The following is a 21,557-nucleotide window of genomic DNA, read 5'->3' as shown; positions in this document are numbered from 1 at the left end:
ATGGACATTCGATGTCATTGATAACGGGATCACATCATTAGGAGAATGATGTGATGGACAAAGACCCAATCCTAAGCCTAGCACAAGATCATGTAGTTCGTATGCTAAAGCTTCTCTAATGTCAAGTATCATTTCCTTAGACCATGAGATTGTGCAACTCCCAGATACCGTAGGAGTGCTTTGGGTGTGCCAAACGTCACAACGTAACTGGGTGGCTATAAAGGTACACTACAGGTATCTCCGAAAGTGTCTGTTGGGTTGGCACGAATCGAGACTGGGATTTGTCACTCCGTGTAAGCGGAGAGGTATCTCTGGGCCCACTCGGTAGGACATCATCATAATGTGCACAATGTGATCAAGGAGTTGATCACGGGATGATGTGTTACGGAACGAGTAAAGAGACTTGCCGGTAACGAGATTGAACAAGGTATCGGGATATCGACGATCGAATCTCGGGCAAGTATCGTACCGATAGACAAAGGGAATTGTATACGGGATTGATTAAGTCCTTGACATCGTGGTTCATCCGATGAGATCATCGTGGAACATGTGGGAGCCAACATGGGTATCCAGATCCCGCTGTTGGTTATTGACCAGAGAGTCATCTCGGTCATGTCTGCATGTCTCCCGAACCCGTAGGGTCTACACACTTAAGGTTCGGTGACGCTAGGGTTGTAGGGATATGTATATGCAGTAACCCGAATGTTGTTTGGAGTCCCGGATGAGATCCCAGATGTCACGAGGAGTTCCGGAATGGTCCGGAGGTAAAGAATTATATATAGGAAGTGCTATTTCGGCCATCGGGACAAGTTTCAGGGTCACCGGTATTGTACCGGGACCACCGGAAGGGTCCCGGGGGTCCACCGGGTGGGGCCACCTATCCCGGAGGGCCCCATGGGCTGAAGTAGGAAGGGATCCAGCCCAAAGTGGGCTGGGGCGCCACTTCCCCCTAGGGCCCATGCGCCTAGGGTGGGGGAAACCCTAAAGGAAGAGTCCTAGAAGGGGAAGGCACCTCCTAGGTACCTTGGGGGGGAGGGACTCCTCCCTTGGCCGCACCCCCCCTAGGAGATTGGATCTCCTAGGGCCAGCGCCCTCCCCTAGGCTCCCTATATATAGTAAAGGAAGGAGGGCCTCTCAACACACGCCTTGGTGCCTCCCTCTCCCTCTCCAACACCTCCTCCTCCTCCATAGAGCTTGGCGAAGCCCTGCCGGAGTACTGCAGCTCCACCACCACCACGCCATCGTGCTGCTATTGGAGCCATCTTCCTCAACCTCTCATTCCCCCTTGCTGGATCAAGAAGGAGGAGACGTCGATGCTCCGTATGTGTGTTGAACGCGGAGGTGCCGTCCGTTCGGCGCTAGGATCATCGGTGATTTGGATCACGACGAGTACGACTCCATCAACCCCGTTCTCTTGAACGCTTCCACGCGCGATCTACAAGGGTATGTAGATCCACTCCTCCCTCGTTGCTAGATGACTCCATAGATAGATCTTGGTGACACGTAGGAAAATTTTGAATTTATGCTATGTTCCCCAACAGTGGCATCATGAGCTAGGTCTATGCGTAGTTTCTATGCACGAGTAGAACACAAAGTAGTTGTGGGCGTTGATTTTGTTCAATATGCTTACCGTTACTAGTCCAATCTTGATTCGGTGGCATTGTGGGATGAAGCGGCCCGGACCGACCTTACACCTACTCTTACGTGAGACTGGTTCCACCGACTGACATGCACTAGTTGCATAAGGTGGCTAGCGGGTGTCTGTCTCTTCCACTTTAGTCGGATCGGATTCGATGAAAAGGGTCCTTATGAAGGGTAAATAGCAATTGGCATATCATGTTGTGGTCTTTGCGTAGGTAAGAAACATTCTTGCTAGAAACCCATAGCAGCCACGTAAAACATGCAAACAACAATTAGAGGACGTCTAACTTGTTTTTGCAGGGTATGCTATGTGATGTGATATGGCCAAAAGGATGTGATGAATGATATATGTGATGTATGAGATTTATCATGTTCTTGTAATAGGAATCACGACCTGCATGTCGATGAGTATGACAACCGGCAGGAGCCATAGGAGTTGTCTTAATTTATTTATGACCTGCGTGTCAACATAAACGTCATGTAATTACTTTACTTTATTGCTAACCGTTAGCTGTAGTAGTAGAAGTAATAGTTGACGAGACAACTTCATGAAGACACGATGATAGAGATCATGATGATGGAGATCATGGTGTGATGCCGGTGACGATGATGATCATGGAGCCCCAAGATGGAGATCAAAGGAGCTATATGATATTGGACATATCATGTCACTATTATTTGATTGCATGTGATGTTTATCATGTTTTTGCATCTTGTTTACTTAGAGCGACGGTAGTAAATAAGATGATCCCTCACTAAAATTTCAAGAAGGTGTTCCCCCTAACTGTGCACCGTCGCGAAAGTTCGTCGTTTCGAAGCACCACGTGATGATCGGGTGTGATAGATTCTTACGTTCACATACAACGGGTGTAAGCCAGATTTACACACTCGAAACACTTAGGTTGACTTGACGAGCCTAGCATGTACAGACATGGCCTCGGAACACAAGAGACCGAAAGGTCGAGCATGAGTCGTATGGTAGATACGATCAACATGAAGATGTTCACCGATGTTGACTAGTCCGTCTCACGTGATGATCAGACACGGCCTAGTTGACTCGGATCATATAATCACTTAGATGACTAGAGGGATGTCTATCTGAGTGGGAGTTCACAATATGAACTTAATTATCCTGAACATAGTCAAAAGGTCTTCGCAAATTATGTGGTAGCTCGCGCTTCAGTTCTACTGTTTAGATATGTTCCTAGAGAAAATTTAGTTGAAAGTTGATAGTAGCAATTATGCGGACTAGGTCCGTAAACTGAGGTTTGTCCTCATTGCTTCATAGAAGGCTTATGTCCTTAATGCACCGCTTAGTGTGCTGAACCTCGAACGTCGTCTGTGGATGTTGCGAACATCTGACATACACATTTTGATAACTACGTGATAGTTCAGTTAAACGGTTTAGAATTGAGGCACCGAAGATGGTTTTTGAAATGTCGCGAAACATATGAGATGTTTCGAGGGCTGAAATTGGGATTTCAGGCTCGTGCCCACGTCAAGAGGTATAAGACCTCCGACGATTTTCTTAGCCTGCAAACTAAGGGAGAAAAGCTCAATTGTTGAACTTGTGCTCAGATTGTCTGAGTACAACAATCATTTGAATCAAGTGGGAGTTGATCTTCCAAATGAGATAGTGATGTTTCTCCGAAGTCATTACCACCAAGCTGCTAGAGCTTCGTGATGAACTATAAAGTATCGGGGACATATATGATGATCCTTGAGATATTCGCGATGATTGACACCACAAAAGTAGAAATCAAAAAGGAGCATCAATTGTTGATGGTTTGTGAAACCACTAGTTTCAAGGACGGCAAGGGCAAAAGGGACACTTCATGAAACGGCAATTCAGCTGCTGCTCTAGTGAAGAAACCCAAGGTTGAACCCAAACCCGAGACTGAGTGCTTCTGTAATAAGGGGAACAGCCACTGGAGCAGAATTACCCTAGATACTTGGTAGATGAGAAGGCTGGCAAGGTCGATAGAAGTATATTGGATATACATTGTGTTGATGTGTACTTTACTAGTACTCCTAGTAGCACCAGGGTATTAGATACCGGTTCAGTTGCTAAGTGTTAGTAACTCGAAACAAAAGGCTACGGAATAAACGGAGACTAGCTAAAGGTGAGCTGACGATATGTGTTGGAAGTGTTTCCAGGGTTGATATGATCAAGCATCGCACGCTCCCTCTACCATCGAGATTGGTATTAAAACCTAAATAATTGTTATTTGGTGTTTGCATTGAGCATAGACATGATTGGATTATGTCTATCGCAATACGGTTATTCATTTAAAGAGAATAATGGTTACTCTGTTTATTTGAATAATACCTTCAAATGGTCTTACACCTGAAATGAATGGTTTATTGAATCTCGATCGTAGTGATACACATGTTCATGCCAAAAGATAGTAATGATAGTACCACCTACTTGTGGCACTGCCACTTAAGTCATATCGGTATAAAACGCATGAAGAAGCTCCATGATTGATGGATCTTTGGGCTCACTCATTTTTGAAAGGTTTGAGACATGCGAACCATGTCTATTGGTGTATATGCATGAAGAAACTCCATGCAAATGGACCGTTTGGACTCACTTGATTTTGAATCACTTGAGACATGCAAATCATACCACATGGGCAAGATGACTGAAAGCCTCGTTTTTCAGTAAAATGGAACTAGAAAGCAACTTGTTGGAAGTAATACATTTTGATGTGTGCAGTCCAATGAGTGCTGAGGCGTGTAGTGGACATCGTTATGTTCTTACTTCACAGATGGTTTGAGTAGATGCTGAGTACATTTACTTGATGAATCACGAGTCTGAATTATTGAAAGGTTCAAGTAATTTCAGGGTGAAGTTGAAAGATCGTCGTGACAAGAGGATAAAAGATCTATGATATGATCATAGAGATGAATATCTGAATTACGAGTTTGGCACAGAATTAAGACATTGTGGAAATTGTTTCACAACTAATACGGCCTGGAACACCGTAGTGTGATGTCCGAACATCATAATTGCACCCTATTGGATATGATGCATACCATGATGTCTCTTATCGAATTACCACGATAGTTTATGGGTTAGGCATTAAAGACAACCACATTCACTTTAAATAGGGCACCACGTAATTCCGATGAGATGACACCGTATGAACTATGGTTTAGGGAAACCTAAGCTGTCATTTCTTAAAAGTTTGGGGCTGCGACGCTTATGTGAAAAAGTTTCAGGCTGATAAGCTCGAACCCAAAGCGGATAAATGCATCTTCATAGGACACCCAAAACAGTTGGGTATACCTCATGTCTCAGATTCGAAAGCAATAAGGGATTGTTTCTAGAATCGGGTTCTTTCTCGAGGAAAAGTTTCTCTCGAAAGAATTGAGTGGGAGGATGGTGGAGACTTGATGAGGTTATTGAACCGTCTCTTCAACTAGTGTGTGGCAGGGCACAGGAAGTTTTTCCTGTGGCACCTACACCAATTGAAGTGGAAGCTTATGATAGTGATCATGAAACTTCAGATCAAGTCACTACCAAACCTCGTGGGATGACAAGGATGCGTACTACTTCAGAGTGGTATGTAATCCTGTCTTGGAAGTCATGTTGCTAGACAACAATGAACCTACGAGCTATGGAGAAGCGATGGTGGGCCTGGATTCCAAAATGGCTCGAGGCCATATAATCCGAGAAAGGATCCATGTATGAAAACAAAGTGTAGACTTTGGCAGAACAACTCGATGGTCGTAAGGCTGTTGAGTGCAGATGGATTTTAAAAGGAAGACGGACAATGATGGTAAATGTCACCATTAAGAAAGCTCGACTTGTCGTTAAGATGTTTTCCGACAAGTTCAAAGAGTTGACTACGATGAGACTTTCTCACTCGTAGCGATGCTAAGAGTCTGTTGGAATTATATTAGCGATTACTGCATTATTTATGAAATCTTGCAGATAGGATGTCAAAACATTGTTTCCTCGATGATTTTCTTGAGGAAAGGTTGTATGTGATACAACTGGAAGGTTTTGTCAATCCTGAAAGATGCTAATAAGTATGCAAAGCTCCAGCAATCCTTCTAGGGACTGGAGTAAGCATCTCGGAGTTGGAATGTATGCTTTGATGATGATCAAAGATTTTGGGTTTATACAAAGTTTATGAGAAACTTGTATTTCCAAAGAAGTGAGTGGGAGCACTATAGAATTTCTGATAAATATATGTTGTTGACATATTGTTGATCAGAAATGACGTAGAATTTCTGGAAAGCATATAGGGTTATTTGGAAAGTGTTTTTCAATGGAAAGCCTGGATTAAGCTACTTGAACATTGAGCATCAAGATCTATAAGGATAGATCAAAACGCTTAATGGTACTTTCAAATGAGCACATACCTTGACATGATCATGAAGGTGTTCAAGATGGATCAGTCAAAGAAGGAGTTCTTGCCTGAGTTGTAAGGTATGAAGTTAAGACTTAAAGCTCGACCACGGCAGAAGAAAGAGGAAGGACGAAGGTCGTCCCCGATGCTTTTATCATAGGCTCTCTACAGTATGCTATGCTGTGTACCACACCTGAAGTGTGCCTTGCCATGAGTTAGTCAAGGGGTACAAGAGTGATCCAAGAATGGATCACAGGACAGCGGTCAAAGTTATCCTTAGTAACTAGTGGACTAAGGAATTTTCTCGATTATGGAGGTGGTAAAAGAGTTCGTCGTAAAGGGTTATGCTGATGCAAACTTTGACACTAATCCAGATTATTCTGAGTAGTAAACTGGATTCGTATAGTAGAACAGTTATTTGGAATAGCTCCAAATATAGCGTAGTAGCTGCATCTACAAGATGACATAGAGATTTGCGAAGTACATACGGATCTGCAAGATTCAGACCCGTTGACTATAACATCTCTCACAAGCATAACATGTTCAAACCCAGAACTCATCGAGTGTTAATCACATGGTAATGTGAACTAGATTATTGACTCTAGTAAACTCTTTGGGTGTTAGTCACATGGGGTTGTGACCTTGAGTGTTAATCACATATCGATGTGAACTGGATTATTGACTCTAGTGCAAGTGGGAGACTGTTGGAAATATGCCCTAGAGGCAATAATAAATTGATTATTATTATATTTCCTTGTTCATGATAATCGTTTATTATCCATGCTAGAATTGTATTGATAGGAAACTCAGATACATGTGTGGATACATAGACAACACCATGTCCCTAGTAAGCCTCTAGTTGACTAGCTCGTTGATCAATAGATGGTTACGGTTTCCTGACCATGGACATTCGATGTCATTGATAACGGGATCACATCATTAGGAGAATGATGTGATGGACAAAGACCCAATCCTAAGCCTAGCACAAGATCATGTAGTTCGTATGCTAAAGCTTCTCTAATGTCAAGTATCATTTCCTTAGACCATGAGATTGTGCAACTCCCGGATACCGTAGGAGTGCTTTGGGTGTGCCAAACGTCACAACGTAACTGGGTGGCTATAAAGGTACACCACAGGTATCTCCGAAAGTGTCTGTTGGGTTGGCACGAATCGAGACTGAGATTTGTCACTCCGTGTAAACGGAGAGGTATCTCTGGGCCCACTCGGTAGGACATCATCATAATGTGCACAATGTGATCAAGGAGTTGATCACGGGATGATGTGTTACGGAACGAGTAAAGAGACTTGCCGGTAACGAGATTGAACAAGGTATCGGGATACCGACGATCGAATCTCGGGCAAGTATCGTACCGATAGACAAAGGGAATTGTATACGGGATTGATTAAGTCCTTGACATCGTGGTTCATCCGATGAGATCATCGTGGAACATGTGGGAGCCAACATGGGTATCCAGATCCCACTGTTGGTTATTGACCGGAGAGTCATCTCGGTCATGTCTGCATGTCTCCCGAACCCGTAGGGTCTACACACTTAAGGTTCGGTGACGCTAGGGTTGTAGGGATATGTATATGCAGTAACCCGAATGTTGTTCGGAGTCCTGGATGAGATCCCGGACATCACGAGGAGTTCCGGAATGGTCCGGAGGTAAAGAATTATATATAGGAAGTGCTATTTCGGCCATCGGGACAAGTTTCGGTGTCACCGGTATTGTACCGGGACCACCGGAAGGGTCCCGGGGGTCCACCGGGTGGGGCCACCTATCCCGGAGGGCCCCATGGGCTGAAGTGGGAAGGGAACCAGCCCAAAGTGGGATGGGGCGCCACTTCCCCCTAGGGCCCATGCGCCTAGGGTGGGGGAAACCCTAAAGGAAGAGTCCTAGAAGGGGAAGGCACCTCCTAGGTACCTTGGGGGGGGAGGGACTCCTCCCTTGGCCGCACCCCCCCCTAGGAGATTGGATCTCCTAGGGCCGGCGCCCCCCCCTAGGCTCCCTATATATAGTAGAGGAAGGAGGGCCTCTTAACACACGCCTTGGTGCCTTCCTCTCCCTCTCCAACACCTCCTCCTCCTCCATAGAGCTTGGCGAAGCCCTGCCGGAGTACTGCAGCTCCACCACCACCACGCCGTCGTGCTGCTGTTGGAGCCATCTTCCTCAACCTATCCTTCCCCCTTGCTGGATCAAGAAGGAGGAGACGTCGCTGCTCCGTATGTGTGTTGAACGCGGAGGTGTCATCCGTTCGGCGCTAGGATCATCGGTGATTTGGATCACGACGAGTACGACTCCATCAACCCCGTTCTCTTGAACGCTTCCACGCGCGATCTACAAAGGTATGTAGATCCACGCCTCCCTCGTTGCTAGATGACTCCATAGATAGATCTTGGTGACACGTAGGAAAATTTTGAATTTATGCTACGTTCCCCAACAGTGGGACGGCCTCGGATCACAGGCTCCATAGGGTCGGCGGCGGCTAGGTTGGATGGGTCAGGGCAGAAGGGGATGATGGCGAGCGAAGGGGAGGAAGCTGGAGCTGTGATAGGAGGAGTGGTGGGCGACGAGGGGAGGGGGCTGGTATTAGTAGAAGCGTAGTGGTGCTTAGGGTTAGACGGGTAGACGCGCATGCTGCATTGGAAGCTGAGGTGGCCAATCCGCCGGCATAGCCAGCACACAGCAGGATCCCGACAATCGCGTCGTCTATGGTTGTAGGAGAGGCAGCGGAAGCAGCGCCGGTGAAGGTCAGCAGGTTTACCATATCTAAAAAGGCAATTTGCTACGGCCCGCGAGGCGTATAATGACTCCGGCAACACCGAGTCACGCGAGAGCATGGCGTCCCGATAGGTTGCATGGCGCAGCGAGAATGGACTATCGGTTAGGGCGGCGTGCGAGCTGGCAGGGAGGCAGGGGGTGACGTCTACTACACAACCTTCTTCTTGTAGATGTTGTTGGGCCTTCAAGTGCAGAGGTTTGTAGGACAGTAGCAAATTTCCCTCAAGTGGATGACCTAAGGTTTATCAATCCGTAGGAGGCGTAGGATGAAGATGGTCTCTCTCAAGCAACCCTACAACCAAATTACAAAGAGTCTCTTGTGTCCCCAACACACCCAATATAATGGTAAATTGTATAGGTGCACTAGTTAGGCGAAGAGATGGTGATACAAGTGGTATATGGATAGTAGATAAAGGTTTTTGTAATCTGAAAATATAAAAACAGCAAGGTAACTAATGATAAAAGTGAGCGTAAACGGTATTGCAATGCTAGGAAACAAGGCCTACGGTTCATACTTTCACTAGTGCAAGTCCTCTCAACAATAATAACATAATTGGATCACATCACTATACCTCAACATGCAACAAAGAGTCACTCCAAAGTCACTAATAGCGGAGAACGAACGAAGAGATTATGGTAGGGTACGAAACCACCTCAAAGTTATTCTTTCCAATCAATCTGTTGGGCTATTCCTATAAGTGTCACAAACAGCCCTAGAGTTCGTACTAGAATAACACCTTAAGACACAAATCAACCAAAACCCTAATGTCACCTAGATACTCCAATGTCACCTCAAGTATTCGTGGGTATGATTATACGATGTGCGTCACACAATCTCATATTCATCTATTCAACCAACACATAGAACCTCAAAAAGTGCCCCAAAGTTCTACCGGAGAATCACGACGAAAACGTGTGCCAGCCCCTATGCATAGGTTCATGGCCGGAACCCGCAAGTTGATCACCAAAACATACATCAAGTGAATCACATGATATCCCATTGTCACCACAGATACGCACGGCAAGACATACATCAAGTGTTCTCAAATGTTTAAAGACTCAATCCGATAAGATTACTTCAAAGGGGAAACTCAATTCATTACAAGAGAGAAGAGGGGGAGGAGAAACATAAGATCCAACTATAATAGCAAAGCTCGCGATACATCAAGATCGTGCCAAATCAAGAACACAAGAGAGAGAGAGATCAAACACATAGCTACTGGTACATACCCTCAGCCCCGAGGGAGAACTACTCCCTCCTCGTCATGGAGAGCACCGGGATGATGAAGATGGCCACCGGAGAAGGATTGCCCCCTTCGACAGGGTGCCGGAACGGGTCTAGATTGGCTTTTGGTGGCTACGGAGGCTTCTGGCGGCGGAACTCCCGATCTATTGTGCTCCTGGATGTTTTTAGGGTATATGGAGATATATAGGCGGAAGAAGTACGTCAGGGGGCCACGAGGGGCTCATGAGGGTGGAGGGCGCGCCCCCTGCCTCGTGGCCTCCTTGCAGATCCCCCGACGTGCACTCCAAGTCTTCTGGGCTTGTTTCCTTCCAAAAATGAGTTTCGTGAAGTTTCAGGTCAATTGGACTTCGTTTGATTTTCCTTTTCTTCGAAACCCTAAAACAGGGTAAAAACAGAAACTGGCACTGGGCTCTGGGTTAATAGGTTAGTCCCAAAAAATGATATAAAAGTGTATAATAAAACCCATAAACATTCAAAACAGTAGATAATATAGCATGGAGCAATCAAAAATTATAGATACGTTGGAGACGTATCAGCATCCCCAAGCTTAATTCCTGCTCGTGCTCGAGTAGGTAAATGATAAAAAACAGATTTTTTGATGCGGAGTGCTACTTGGCATAATTTCAATGTAACTCTTCTTAATTGTGGTATGAATATTCAGATCTGAAAGATTCAAGACAAAAGTTCATATTGACATAAAAATAATAATACTTCAAGCATACTAACTAAGCAATCACGTCTTCTCAAAATAACATGGCCAAAGAAAGTTGTCCCTACAAAATCATATTGTCTGGCTATGCTCTATCTTCACCACACAAAATATTTAAATCATGCACAACCCCGATGACAAGCCAAGCAATTGTTTCATACTTTTAATGTTCTCAAACTTTTTCAATCTTCACGCAATACATGAGCGTGAGCCATGGACATAGAACTATAGGTGGAATAGAATGGTGGTTGTGGAGAAGACAAAAAGGAGAAGATAGTCTCACATCAACTAGGTGTATCAACGGGCTATGGAGATGCCCATCAATAGATATCAATGTGAGTGAGTAGGGATTGCCATGCAACGGATGCACTAGAGCTATAAATGTATGAAATCTCAACAAAAGAAACTATTGGGTGTGCATCTAATTTGCTTGCTCATGAAGACCTAGAGCATTTTGAGGAAGCCCATCATTGGAATATACAAGCCAAGTTCTATAATGAAATATTTCCACTAGTATATGAAAGTGACAACATAGGAGACTCTCTATCATGAAGATCCTGGTGCTACTTTGAAGCATAAGCGTGGTAAAAGGATAGTAGCATTGCCCCTTCTCTCTTTTCTCTCTTTTTTTATTTTTTATTTGGGCCTTCTCTTTTTTTATGGCCTCTTTTCTCTTCCTTTTTTATTTGGGCTTCTTTGGCCTCTTTTATTTTTTTATTTTCGTCCGGAGTCTCATCCCGACTTGTGGGGGAATCATAGTCTCCATCATCCTTTCCTCACTGGGACAATGCTCTAATAATGATGATCATCACACTTTTATTTACTTACAACTCAAGAATTATAACTCGATACTTAGAACAAGATATGACTCTATATGAATGCCTCCGGCGGTGTACCGGGATGTGCAATGATGCATGAGTGACATGTATGAAAGAATTATGAACGGTGGCCTTGCCACAAATACGATGTCAACTACATGATCATGCAAAGCAATATGACAATGATGAAGCGTGTCATAATAATGGAATGGTGGAAAGTTGCATGGCAATATATCTCGGAATGGATACGGAAATACCATAATAGGTAGGTATGGTGGCTCTTTTGAGGAAGGTGTATGGTGGGTTTATGGTACCGGCGAAAGTTGCGCGGTACTAGAGAGGCTAGCAATGGTGGAAGGGTGAGAGTGCGTATAATCCATGGACTCAACATTAGTAATAAAGAACTCACATACTTATTGCAAAAATCTATTAGTTATCGGAACAAAGTACTACGCGCATGCTCCTAGGGGGATAGATTGGTAGGAAAAGACCATCGCTCGTCCCCGACCGCCACTCATAAGGAAGGCAATCAATAAATAAATCATGCTCCGACTTCATCACATAACGGTTCACCATGCGTGCATGCTACGGGAATCACAAACTTCAACACAAGTATTTCTCAAATTCATAACTACTCAACTAGCATGACTCTAATACTGCCATCCTCATATCTCAAAACAATCATCAAGTATCAAACTTCTCTTAGTATTCAACACACTCATAAGAGAATTTTATTATTCTTGAATACCTAGCATATTAGGATTTTAAGCAAATTACCATGCTATTAAGACTCTCAAAATAATCTAAGTGAAGCATTAGAGTTCATATATTTCTGCAAAATAAAACTACCACCATGCTCTAAAAATATAAGTGAAGCACTAGAGCAAATGACAAACTACTCCAAAAGATATAAGTGAAGATCAATGAGTAGTCGAATAATCATGCAACTATGTGAAGACTCTCTAACATTTAATAATTTAAGATCTTGGTATTCTATTCAAACAGCAAGCAAAGCAAAATAAAATGACATCTAAGAATGGCAAACATCATGTGAAGAAGCAAAAACTTAGGATCATCCGAAACTAACCGATAGTTGTTGAAGAAGAAAGGTGGGATGCCAACCGGGGCATCCCCAAGCTTAGATGCTTGAGACTTCTTGAAATATTATCTTGGGGTACCTTGGGCATCCCCAAGCTTGAGCTTTTGTGTCTCCTTAATTCCTCTCATATCACGGTCTCCCTAAATCTCAAAAGCTTCATCCACAGAAAACTCAACAAGGACTCGTGAGATAAGTTAGTATAAACCATTGGAAAAACATTATCATACTCTACTGTAGCAAATCACTAAAATTATTATTCAACATCGCATACTAAACTCCTCTGCATTTTTAATAGTCCTATCCTCAAATAGAATCATTAAAGAAGCAAACATATGCAAACAATGCAAACATAACAGCAATCTGCCTAAAGAGGACTTTCTGTAAAGAATGCAGCAAAATCCATACTTCCCTAGCTCCAAAAATTATGAAAGAAAATTCCCACTGTATTAAATTTTTCAGAGCTTAATATGCAAAAGGTTTCAACATTTTATCACATTCTGACTTTTCTAGGGAATTATTGCAACAACGGTAAACTTTCTGTTTTCAAACAGCAACATGTATACTTGTAACATAGGCATAGTAAAGGCTATCAATGCCACTTTTATTGAAATAAAAGATGAAAAACATTTTTCACAGCAAGAAAATCCTAACAAAATAAATTGACTCTCCAAGCAAAACACATATCATGTGGTAAATAAAAATATAGCTCCAAGTAAAGTTACCGATGAACGAAGACGAAAGAGGGGATGCCTTCCGGGGCACCCCCAAGCTTAGGCTCTTGGCTATCCTTGAATATTACCTTGGGGTGCCTCGCGCATCCCCAAGCTTAGGCTCTTGCCACTCCTTATTCCATAGTGCATCAAATCCTTACCCAAAACTTGAAAACTTCACAACACAAAACTTAAAGTAGAAAACTCGTTAGCTCCGTTACTATAAGAAAATAAAACACCACTTAAAGGTACTGTAATGAACTCATTCTTTATTTATATTGGTGTTAAAACTACTATATTCCAACTTCTCTATGGTTTATAAAATATTTTACTAGCCATAGATTCATCAAAATAAGCAAACAACACACGAAAAGCAGAATCTGTCAAAAACAGAACAGTCTGTAGTAATCTGGATCAAACGTATACTTCTGGAACTCATAAAATTCTCAAATAAATTTATTGACCTGAGGAATTTATTTATTAATCATCTGCAAAAATAATTAACTAAATATCACTCTCCAAATAAAAATGGCAGCAATTCTCGTGAGGGCTAAAGTTTCTGTTTTTTACAGCATGATCAACAAGACTTTCCCCTAGTCTTCCCAAAGGTTCTACTTGGCACAAACACTAATTAAAAGCATAAAACCACATATAAACAGAGGCTAGATGAATTATTTATTAATAAACAGGAACAATAATCAAGGAATAAAAATAAAGTTGGGTTGCCTCCCAACAAGCGCTATCGTTTAACGCCCCTAGCTAGGCATGATGATTTCAATGATGCTCACATAAAAGATAAGAATTGTGACATAAAGAGAGCATCATGAAGAATATGACTAGCAAATTTAAGTCTAACCCTCTTCCTATGCATAGGGAATTTGTGAGCAAACAACTTGTGGGAACAAGAATCAACTTGCGTAGGAAAGCAAAACAAGCATAACTTCAAAACTTGAAGCACATAGAGAGGAAACTTGATATTATTGCAATTCCTACAAGCATATATTCATCCCTCATAATAATTTTCAGTAGCATCATGAATGAATTCAACAATATAACCAGCACCTAAAGCATTTTTTTCATGATCTACAAGCATAGAAATTTTATTACTCTCCACATAAGCAAAATTCTTCTCATGAATAATAGTGGGAGCAAATTCAACAAAATAACTATCATGTGATTGAAAATTAAGATCAAGATGACAAGTTTCATGGTCATTATTATTTAAAGCATATGTGTCATCACAATAATCATCATAGATAGGAGGCATGCTTTCATCATAATAAATTTGCTCATCAAAACTTGGGGAACAAAAAATATCATCTTCGTCAAACATAGCTTCCCCAAGCTTGTGGCTTTGCATATCATTAGCATCATGGATATTCAAGGAATTCATACTAACAACATTTCAATCATGCTCATCATTCAAATATTTTATGCCAAGCATTCTATGTAATTCTTCCTCTAGTACTTGAGCACAATTTTCCTTCCCATCATTTTCACGAAAGACATTAAAAATATGAAGCGTATGAGACAAACTCAATTCCATTTTTTATAGTTTTCTTTTATAAACTAAACTAGTGATAAAACAAGAAACTAAAAGACTTGATGGCAAGATCTAAAGATATACTTTCAAGCACTCACCTCCCCGGCAACGGCACCAGAAAATAGCTTGATGTCTACTACACAACCTTCTTCTTGTAGACGTTGTTGGGCCTCCAAGTGCAGAGGTTTGTAGGACAGTAGCAAATTTCCCTCAAGTGGATGACCTAAGGTTTATCAATCCGTAGGAGGCATAGGATGAAGATGGTCTCTCTCAAGCAACCCTGCAACCAAATAACAAAGAGTGTCTTGTGTCCCCAACACACCCAATACAATGGTAAATTGTATAGGTGCACTAGTTCGGCGAAGAGATGGTGATACAAGTGGTATATGGATAGTAGATAAAGGTTTTTGTAATCTGAAAATATAAAAACAGAAAGGTAACTAATGATAAAAGTGAGCATAAACGGTATTGCAATGCTAGGAAACAAGGCCTAGGGTTCATACTTTTACTAGTGCAAGTCCTCTCAACAATAATAACATAATTGGATCACATCACTATCCCTCAACATGCAACAAAGAGTCACTCCAAAGTCACTAATAGCGGAGAACGAATGAAGAGATTATGGTAGGGTATGAAACCACCTCAAAGTTATTCTTTCCAATCAATCCGTTGGGCTATTCCTATAAGTGTCACAAACAGCCCTAGAGTTCATACTAGAATAACACCTTAAGACACAAATCAACCAAAACCCTAATGTCACCTAGATACTCCAATGTCACCTCAAGTATCCGTGGGTATGATTATATGATATGCGTCACACAATCTCAGATTCATCTATTCAACCAACACATAGAACCTCAAAGAGTGCCCCAAAGTTCTATCGGAGAATCACGACGAAAACATGTGCCGACCCCTATGCATAGGTTCATGGGCGGAACCCGCAAGTTGATCACCAAAACATACATCAAGTGAATCACGTGATATCCCATTGTCACCACAGATACGCACGGCAAGACATACATCAAGTGTTCTCAAATCTTTAAAGACTCAATCCGATAAGATTACTTCAAAGGGGAAACTCAATTCATTACAAGAGAGAAGAGGGGGAGGAGAAACATAAGATCCAACTATAATAGCAAAGCTCGTGATACATCAAGATCGTGCCAAATCAAGAACACGAGAGAGAGAGAGATCAAACACATAGCTACTGGTACATACCCTCAGCCCCGAGGGAGAACTACTCCCTCCTCGTCATGGAGAGCACCGGGATGATGAAGATGGCCACCGGAGAAGGATTTCCCCCTCCAGCAGGGTGCCGGAACGGGTCTAGATTAGCTTTCGGTGGCTACGGAGGCTTCTGGCGGCGGAACTCCCGATCTATTGTGCTCCCGGATGTTTTAGGGTATATGGAGATATATAGGCGGAAGAAGTTGTTGGAAATATGCCCTAGAGGCAATAATAAATTAGTTATTATTATATTTCCTTGTTCATGATAATCGTTTATTATCCATGCAAGAATTGTATTGATAGGAAACTCAGATACATGTGTGGATACATAGACAACACCATGTCCCTAGTAAGCCTCTAGTTGACTGGCTCGTTGATCAATAGATGGTTATGGTTTCCTGACCATGGACATTGGATGTCATTGATAATGAGATCACATCATTAGGAGAATGATGTGATGGACAAAGACCCAATCCTAAGCCTAGCACAAGATCATGTAGTTCGTATGCTAAAGCTTTTCTAATGTCAAGTATCATTTCCTTAGACCATGAGATTGTGCAACTCCCGGATACCGTAGGAGTGCTTTGGGTGTGCCAAACGTCACAACGTAACTGGATGGCTATAAAGGTACACTACAGGTATCTCCGAAAGTGTCTGTTGGGTTGGCACGAATCGAGACTGGGATTTGTCACTCCGTGTAAACGGAGAGGTATCTCTGGGCCCACTCGGTAGTACATCATCATAATGTGCACAATGTGATCAAGGAGTTTATCGTGGGATGATGTGTTACGGAACGAGTAAAGAGACTTGCTGGTAACGAGATTGAACAATGTATCGGGATACCAACGATCGAATCTCGGGCAAGTGTCGTACCGATAGACAAAGGGAATTGTATACGTGATTGATTAAGTCCTTGACATCGTGGTTCATCTGATGAGATCATCGTGGAACATGTGGGAGCCAACATGGGTATCCTGATCCCGCTATTGGTTATGTCTACATGTCTACCAGAGATTCATCTCGGTCATGTCTACATGTCTCCCGAACCCGTAGGGTCTACACACTTAAGGTTCGGTGATGCTAGGGTTATAGAGATATTAGTATGCGGTAACCCGAAAGTTGTTCGGAGTCCCGGATGAGATCCCGGATGTCACGAGGAGTTCCGGAATGGTCCGGAGGTAAAGAATTATATATAGGAAGTGCTATTTCGGCCATCGGGACAAGTTTCGGGGTCACCGGTATTGTACCGGGACCACCGGAAGGGTCCCGGGGGTCCACCGGGTGGGGCCACCTGCCCCTGGGGGGCACATGGGCTGTAGGGGGTGCGCCTTGGCCTATATGGGCCAAGGGCACCAGCCCCAAAAGGCCCATGCGCCAGGAGTCAAGGAAAAGGAAGAGTCCTAAAGGGGGAAGGCACCTCTGAGGTGCCTTGGGGAGGTGGGACTCCTCCCTGGCCGCACCCTTCCTTGGAGGAAGGGCCAAGGCTGCGCCTCCCCCCTCTCCCTTGGCCCTGTATATAGTGGGGGGAAGGGAGGGCAGCCCAACCTAAGCCCTGGCGCCTCCCTCTCCCTCCCATGACACATCTCCCTCCTCCCGCAGCGCTTGGTGAAGCCCTGTTGGAATCCCGCTACTTCCACCACCACGCCGTCGTGCTGCATGATCTCCATCAACCTCTCCTCCCCCCTTGCTGGATCAAGAAGGAGGAGACGTCGCTGCTCCGTACGTGTGTTGAAAGCGGAGGTGTCGTCCGTTCGGCGCTAGGATCATCGGTGATTTGGATCACGACGAGTACGACTCCATCAACCCCGTTCTCTTGAACGCTTCCGCGCGCGATCTACAAGGGTGTGTAGATCCACTCCTCCCTCGTTGATAGATGACTCCATAAATAGATCTTGGTGACACGTAGGAAAATTTTGAATTTATGCTACGTTCCCCAACAGAAGTACGTCAGGGGGGCCACGAGGGACTCACGAGGGTGGAGGGTGCGCCTAGGGGGGTGAGCGCGCCCCCTGCCTCGTGGCCTCCTTGCAGATCCCCCGACGTGCACTCCAAGTCTTCTGGGCTTCTTTCCTTCCAAAAATGAGTTACGTGAAGTTTCAGGTCAATTGGACTCTGTTTGATTTTCCTTTTCTTCGAAACCCTAAAACAGGGTAAAAACAGAAACTGGCACTGGGCTCTGGGTTAATAGGTTAGTCCCAAAAAATGATATAAAAGTGTACAATAAAGCCCATAAACATTCAAAACAGTAGATAATATAGCATGGAGCAATCAAAAATTATAGATACGTTGGAGACGTATCAGGGGGACGGTTGGGAGAGCGATCACGGAGGTCCTCCGATAGGGCAGGGGCCTGCTGCATCATTAGGGGAGAGGGATACGGGGTATCTAAACCACCAGGCGCTTGATTAGCGTTGTCTGCATGTTGAAAAGAGGGGGCAGAGATCAACCAGCTAGTCCTATGAGCCCCGGAATCCTGGGCACGAGAAGCGTGCATGGGGTGGGATTGTTGGGGAACGTTGCAGAAAACAAAAATGTTCCTACTCGTTTCACCAAGATCATCTAGGAGTTCATCTAGCAACGAGTGATTAGATGCATCTACATACCTTTGTAGATCGCGCACGGAAGCGTTCAAAAGAACGGTGATGATGTAGTCGTACTCGACGTGATCCAAATCACCGATGACCAGCGCCGAACGGACGGCACCTCCGCGTTCAACACACGTACGGGACGGGAGACGTCTCCTCCTTCTTGATCCAGCAAGGGGGAAGGAGAGGTTGATGAAGATCCAGCAGCACGACGGCGTGGTGGTGGATGCAGGGCGTCACAGCAGCAGGGCTTCGCCGAGACTACGAGGGAGAGACGTAACGGGGGGAGGTGGAGGCGCTAGGGGCTGGTGTAAAATCCCTCCTCTCCCCCCAACTATATATAGGGGTTCCAAGGGGGGGGGGGCGCCGGCCAAGGGGAGGTTTCCCTCCCCCCCAAGGCACCTAGGGGTGCCTTCCACCACATGGACTCTTCCATGGTGGAAACCCTAGGCGCATGGGCCTATAGGGGCTGGTGCCCTTGGCCCATCTAGGCCAAGGCGCACCCCTACAGCCCATGTGGCCCCCCGGGACAGGTGGCCCCACCCGGTGGACCCCCGGGACCCTTCCGGTGGTCCCGGTACAATACCGATAACCCTGCAACTTGTCCCGATGCCCGAAATAGCACTTCATATATATAATTCTTTACCTCCGGACCATTCCGGAACTCCTCGTGACGTCCGGGATCTCATCCGGGACTCCGAACAACATTCGGGTTTCTGCATATACATATCTTCATAACCCTAGCGTCACCGAACCTTAAGTGTGTAGACCCTACGGGTTCGGGAGACAAGCAGACATGACTGAGACGACTCTCCGGTCAATAACCAACAACGGGATCTAGATACCCATGTTGGCTCCCACATGCTCCACGATGATCTCATCGGATGAACCACGATGTCGAGGATTTAATCAATCCCGTACGCTATTCCCTTTGTCTATCGATATGTTACTTGCCCGAGATTCGATCGTCGGTATCCCAATACCTCGTTCAATCTCGTTACCGGCAAGTCACTTTACTCGTACCGTAATGCATGATCCCATGACCAGACACTTGGTCACTCTGAGCTCATTATGATGATGCATTACCGAGTGGGCCCAGTGATACCTCTCCGTCATACGGAGTGACAAATCCAAGTCTTGATCCATGTCACCCAACAGACACTTTCGGAGATACCCGTAGTCTACCTTTATAGTCACCCAGTTACGTTGTGACATTTGGCATACCCAAAGCACTCCTACGGTATCCGGGAGTTACACGATCTCATGGTCTAAGGAAAAGATACTTGACATTGGAAAACTCTAGCAAATGAACTATACGATCTTGTGCTATGTTTAGGATTGGGTCTTGTCCATCACATCATTCTCCCAATGATGTGATCTCGTTATCAATGACATCCAGTGTCCATAGTCAGGAAACCATGACTATCTGTTGATCAACGAGCTAGTCAACTAGAGGCTCACTAGGGACATGTCGGTGTCTGTTATTCACACATGTATTACGATTTCCGGATAACACAATTATAGCATGAATAAAGACAATTATCATGAACAAGGAAATATAATAATAATGCTTTTATTATTGCCTCTAGGGCATATTTCCAACAGTCTCCCACTTGCACTAGAGTCAATAATCTAGTTACATTGTGATGAATCGAACACCCATAGAATTCTGGTGTTGATCATGTTTTGCTCTAGGGAGAGGTTTAGTCAACGGATCTGCTATATTCAGGTCCGTATGTACTTTACAAATCTCTATGTCTCCATCTTGAACATTTTCACGAATGGAGTTGAAGCGACGCTTGATGTGCCTTGTCTTCTTGTGAAACCTGGGCTCCTTGGCAAGTGCAATAGCTCCAGTGTTGTCACAGAAGAGCTTGATCGGCCCCGATGCATTGGGTATGACTCCTAGGTCGGTGATGAACTCCTTCACCCATATTGCTTCATGTGCTGCCTCCGAGGCTGCCATGTACTCCGCTTCACATGTAGATCCCGCCACGACGCTTTGCTTGCAACTGCACCAGCTTACTGCCCCACCATTCAAAATATACACATATCCAGTTTGTGACTGAGAGTCATCCAGATCTGTGTCGAAGCTAGCGTCGACGTAACCCTTTACGACGAGCTCTTCGTCACCTCCATAAATGAGAAACATTTCCTTAGTCCTTTTCAGGTACTTCAGGATATTCTTGACCGCTGTCCAGTGTTCCTTGCCGGGATTACTTTGGTACCTTCCTACCAAACTGACGGCAAGGTTAACATCAGGTCTGGTACACAGCATGGCATACATAATAGAACCTATGGCTGAGGCATAGGGGATGACGCTCATCTCTTCTATATCTTCTGCCGTGGTCGGACATTGAGCTGAGCTCAATTTCACACCTTGTAACACAGGCAAGAACCCCTTCTTGGATTGATCCATATTGAACTTCTTCAATATCTTATCAAGGTATGTGCTTTGTGAAAGACCTATGAGGCGTCTTGATCTATCTCTATAGATTTTGATGCCTAATATATAAGCAGCTTCTCCAAGGTCCTTCATTGAAAAACTTTTATTCAAGTAGGCCTTGATGCTGTCCAAGAGTTCTATATCATTTCCCATCAAAAGTATGTCATCTACATATAATATGAGAAATGCTACAGAGCTCCCACTCACTTTCTTGTAAACGCAGGCTTCTCCATAAGTCTGTGTAAACCCAAACGCTTTGATCATCTCATCAAAGCGAATGTTCCAACTCCGAGATGCTTGCACCAGCCCATAAATCGAGCGTTGGAGCTTGCACACTTTGTCAGCATTCTTAGGATCGACAAAACCTTCCGGCTGTATCATATACAATT

The sequence above is a fragment of the Triticum aestivum genome, chromosome 3A, assembly GCF_018294505.1.
Source record: "Triticum aestivum cultivar Chinese Spring chromosome 3A, IWGSC CS RefSeq v2.1, whole genome shotgun sequence".
Taxonomy (NCBI): Eukaryota; Viridiplantae; Streptophyta; class Magnoliopsida; order Poales; family Poaceae; genus Triticum; species Triticum aestivum.
Note: the sequence above shows the minus strand (reverse complement) of the source record.